Raw genomic sequence first — 5,725 nt, 5'->3', positions numbered from 1 at the left:
AGATGATAGGAAATTAACAATGGTTATTATATTGCATATTGTTATCTTCAAAGTAGTTGCTCAGATTACCCGATATAGGCATGCAAAATGGATCCAACAAAATAAGCACTAACTTGCTTTCAATGAACTAATAGAAATTAGTAGCTGTCCTGCAGATATATATATATTTCCCCCTCCCTTCTTTTTTCCAGTTGTTCTTTCCTTGTGAGCACTTTCTTTGCTTCCTTCTTACACTGTAATCTAGACCCACTCCCCGGCTTCCCATTCAAATCTCATCTTTGCTTCACTGGAAAGAAAGAAAGAAAGAACAATGAGAGTAGGTAGAGAAATGAAGAAGAGCTACTTATGCGCTTTCCTCACTTTCTTTCCTTCTGTTCAGGTTTAATTGCAGTGTTGGCGCTTTACAGTAAATACGTAGGTTTGGGGTTGCAGTTTGGGCGTGGGTCTCTAAAAGGTTCGCAGTTACTGGTCTAGGGGTAAGTCACCCCAGCAGTCAGTCAGTGCACATTGTGCTTGCTACTTGGTGCCTTGTGAGTGAGGAGGTTTTATCACTCTGGTTGGAAACAATACAAACCATTTCAGTCCTTTGCAAGCCCCAGGGATGGCATTGCCTCCGCCAACCCTTCTGCGTGGCTTCCTCTGGACCCAGGTAATTTCTTCACCTGCATAAACCAAACAACACTCAGGCAAAGGCTGCGGATGCTCTCTGCGGACTCCCGGCGCTCCTGCTCTGCTGCCTGTTCTCGGGACTTGGCGCTGGGGCGTGCCCTCCTTGGGCTGCCTGAACGCCCCTCTGCTCGCCTCAGTGGCTTCTCCTCCCTGCTCTGAAACCTGGACGCTCTTCCAGCTGTCAGGAGGCATTCGTCAGACTCCCCTTGTTTCACCTCATTCAAAAACCCGCAGCCTGCTCTGACTGTCTAACGTCTATCGTCCAAAACTCATTATTTCTACATTTTCTACAGCGGTGTCACCGTTTAAAGCATGAGGATGAATCCAGACCGTGTCATTCCATGTTAGCTGAAAGTTTTCCTGCGAATATTTGAAACTCACCCTTATGAATAAAAGATGAGAAATCAGAATCGTAATAATTAGCTAAAGAACTTTTGTTGGGAAAAAAAAGCCTTTCCAGAGTTAACTGAACTTAGGCAACTTAATTTCCTGGATTTTTATTCAGAGCATCTAGTTTCCTTTTCTCCTTTATAATAAATTGTGTTTATGAAGGGCATATATATATATATATATATATATATATACACATATACGTTTTCTTGAGACAAGGCCTTACTGTGTAGTTCAGGTTGGTCTTGGACTCACTGTGTAGCCCAGGCTGGCCTTGAACTTGTGCTGATCCTCCTGCCTCAGCCTCCTGAGTGCTGAGATTGTTGGCGTGCACCACCATGCCTGGCTTTTTAGAGTGTATTTAAATGCTACACTGAACTATTTGTTCAAACTCTACCATAGTGAATTTATTTTGGGGGTGAATATGGACATTTTTTCCTTGTTGGACACATTTTTCTACTACAAATATTATTTTTAAAAGTTCTTTCTACATTGCTAAAGGGGTGGGCTTTAGGTATTCTCACTCCAAAGAAATAAGTACATCAGGAAATAAATGTTAATCGCATCATTTGATCACTTCACAATGTATACAATGGACTAAAACACCACACAGGACTCTCTAAATACACACAATTATGTTCGTCAACTAAAACTGTCAAATTTGTTCAGGTAGATTCTTCTGACAAAGGGTGCTCAATAACAAGGTTTACTAAATGTGGTCTAATGGCAGAGGGTCAAATGGCCCAATAACCCCGATGTTGCTGAGTAGTAACCATTTCCAACACCCACAGCACCTGCCGAGCTCATGCTTAGCTGATGACTCCCTAGAGTGCACTGAGGTGGTGTAAATCCCCAGCCAGGCAAACACCACAGATTAGACACACCTCCGTCTCGAGCTCCAGGGTGCACCACCTGCAGCTTTGGTCCAATCTGCCTGACTCTTTCTCTGTCCAATCTCAACAAATTGCACAAGACTAGAACCCGAGAAAGCTCTGGAGCACAATGAAGAAGGGTTAAGTTAAGCAGCCCCTTGTGATCCTATTCTCCAACCATTCATCTCACCCCATGGAAGCACTCATTCATCATGACTGAGCATCATGCCTCTGATATTCCACACAGAAGAGATAATAAAGAAGAAAAAGGACTCTGTTCTCACATAGTTTATATTCCAGCAAAGGGAGGCACGCTTGGGAAAAAACAGAAATAAACAAAAAATGTCACACAGTAACAGATTATACAGAGGAAATCAAGATGAAAAAGAAATCTAGAAAAGTATGGAAAAGGGGGTCAGGGAAGATCTGATTTAAATATACCAGGTTCAAAACCCCAGACTTCATGAGAAATACTTCAAAGAATCAACAACTGGGATCTCATCTTATTAAGAAGATTCTTCACATCAAAAGAAATCACCAATGGAGTGAAAGAAAACCCACAGAGTGGGAAAAAATTTTAGCCAATTGTCCCTCAGAAAAAGGACGTCTATCTAGAATATATAAAGAACTGAAAAAAATTAGATCCCCCAAAATTCAAAAACCCAATCCAAAAATGGGCATCTGAGATGAACGCACACTTCTCAGATGAAGAAAAACAAATGGCAAATATATGAAAAAATGGTCACAACAGTAGCCATCTGAGAAATGCAAATTAAAGCAACACTGAGGTTCCAACTCATTCCAGAAAGAATGGCTATCATCAAAAAAAATCAATCAATAACGAATGCTGAAGGGGCTGTTGGTGGGAGTGTAGGCTGGTGCAACCACTGGGGAACTCAATGTGGAGATTCCTCAAACAGAGGTCCCATTCGACCCAGCTCTTCCCCTGCTGGGTGTCTTCCCAGAAGAACTGAAAATATCATACCACAGTGATATATGTGCACCCATGTTTATAGCAGTAAAATTTGTAATAGCTAAATCTAAGAAACAACCCAAATGCCTATCAACCAAGGAACGGGTAAAAAAGATGTGGCCTTTCTATACAATGGAGTACTACTCAACCATAAAGAAGGATAACCATTACAGGTAAATGGATGCAACTTGAGACCACAAACCATACTCACGTGTGTAAGCGTTGTATTCGTTCCCTGGTGTAAGAAACTGAAAGAATTAATAAAGTCTAAAATGTACATTAGATACTGTGAAATGAGAAGGAAATATTCAAAAGGAAAAAGAACTAGGGTGGGAGTAAGGGGAAAGGAAGGAAGGGAAAAGGGAAAAATGCAAATTAGTTATATTCCGAGTATCTCAGTTCATCAAAAAGGAAGGTTTGTGCTAATATTGATTGGAGAAAATTTTATGCCCATATCTTATACTCTGAGTAACTTCTTTAAACAATGTGCAATGTAGTAACTACTGTTATTCTCCTATTATTTTGTTATGAAATTTTATGGTACTTTTTTTTCCCATAAAATAAAATTTAACAAAAATGCACCAGGTTCAGATGGTTTTATAGTGTTCAGTTTTTAGGACTGGTTTGACTTTTATATTTGACCTGCTGGACCTTGACTAGCTTCCCAGTGGCTTGCTTGGACTTTTATATTTGACCTGCTGGACCTTGGTTAGCTTCCTCTAACTTACCTGGAGCTCCAGCTCGGGAGAAACTCAGCCTCCAATGCACTCCTGGCCGCCCGCCCTCCTCAGCCGCCCCACAGCACAGGAGATTTGGACAGTAGAGACTAGGGAGTGACAGCACATGTCAAGGCTGGGGAGAAGAAGAGGAGCCCATCAAGGAGCTGGAGAAGGTAGGAGCTGGAGCAGCCGGGCGGGTAGGAGGAGAACCAGGAGCGAGGTCCTAGGGAAGTCCTGGGAGAGAAGTTTCAAGCAGAGGTGGAAGTGGGCACCCTCACATGGGGGAGCAAGATGGGAATGGGGGTGTTGGCTTCACAGGTGGGTAGGAGACAATCCTCTTCCTCTAGGGGACGGGTGGTGGCCCAGCAGCCAGGAGATGTGAAGGAGCTTGAAGACAGGGGTGAGGACGGCCCCTGTCAGGGAGTTTGGCGACACCTAGAGGCCCAAGGCAGATTTCCCCGAAGCTGTGGGAAGCTCAGAGCTCAGGCTCAGCTCCTCTGCACCACAGGGAGGGGAGCTTTGGGGGCTGCGGCAACAGCTGACTCTGCACGCAGGGCAGACACTGCATGAGGGGCGCCCTCCTTCTGGGACAGCAGTGGCGGAGGGCCGTGGCTCAGGTGAGGGCAGCGGGCAGAGCTCGATGACAGCCAGGAGTCTGACAAGAACGTGGGCCGAGCTGGGGGAGGCAGGGAGGCCGGCACGCAGGTGCGCGGCGGGAAATGTGGTCCCTGTGCCATGAGCCTGTGGCTGAAGCCGCCAGGAGGGTCTGTGGCGGCACTGTGCGTCTTGGCGAGAACCCCAGGGGCTGCCCGTTCCCTGCCTCCTGCCCACAGCCGGGTGTCCCATTCTGAGAGTGAGAGGAGTGAAGAGGCACCAGGTGTCAGAACTGTAAGATAGTATTTTTCTGTTGTTATAATCACTTAGTTTGGAGTAACTTGTTACTGGGGTCTCCGAGCCCATACACACACCTGCAGGTAATGTTATTTTAAAAGCCTTATGAAGACTATCATAAAACTTTACTGCCGCCGTGCGGCAGCAGCAGGTGCAGGAGATTCCTGCAGCGGGGAACGACGCGGGCGAAGAGACAAACAACACAGACACCAGAGGTCCTTCTGGTGGGCCGGGGGAGCAAGGCTCCTCTGACACGGAGAAATGCTTTTTTCTTTACTATATACTTCTGCAATTACATATGAAACTTGGCAGATTAAACAGTTTTGGCTTAGATACAGTGAGGTTTCTATTCTGGTTGAAGATTCGGACATGGTTGACCGACCATCTGACCGCAATCTTAGCAGGAAATCAACCTTTCTAAAGCACATAAAAAGAAGCAAAAGGATCAGTCACTAGAGGTTCTTGATTAGGTATGAGCGTTCACAGAATTGTTTACTTTGTCTACCAGACAACAGGACCCACATTTACAATATCTCCACCTAGAGTCGGCCCAGCGCACACAGGGCATTCGCCTGATGTTTTCCCACACACTGAGGGCTACGCAGCGCTCCCCTCCTGTTCCAGTGGGCGAACATTGCCCCACAGGACGTAGGGGACTGATGCAGATCTCTGTGGTGGCTTTTACTTCCCCTTTCACCCCTGAAAGGGTGCCTTCTCTCCTGGGCTCTGATTACCTAACTACTTTCAGTTCTGATCCTTCAGGTCCCCAACCATCCTTTATCAACGGCACAATGAATATGTGGAAAGCTACGATTAATAGAGCGCAGAGAGAGGCCTCACACCCATCCTATGCGGTCCCTGCTTTGCAGATACCCGCTGCCAGCCCTGACTTTGTCAAGAAACTGGCACTCGAGGGTCTCCGGCACTTTACTAAAGGACATTTTAAGGAATCCGAGTTAATAAATGCTTCGTGACTTAACCTATGAACAAGAGGAGACAAAAGGAGAGAGGGAGGAACAGAGAGAGAGAGAGGATCGAACAAACTGATCACACCAGCCCCGGGGACATAAGATACATAGTAGCAGAACAAAAGGTATGAAAAGCACACAATAGACTAGTGAGCATCAGACATATGACAAAGTTATGGTAATTAGAACAGTAGCAAGGGAGCAGAAGATGGCTACGATAAAATATGTCACGCAATGAGTGCG

This window comes from Chinchilla lanigera, unplaced genomic scaffold (assembly GCF_000276665.1).
Source record: "Chinchilla lanigera isolate Chin_1 unplaced genomic scaffold, ChiLan1.0 scaffold00162, whole genome shotgun sequence".
Lineage (NCBI taxonomy): Eukaryota > Metazoa > Chordata > Mammalia > Rodentia > Chinchillidae > Chinchilla > Chinchilla lanigera.
The sequence above is the reverse complement of the archived record's forward strand: the minus strand, read 5'-3'. Positions refer to the sequence as shown.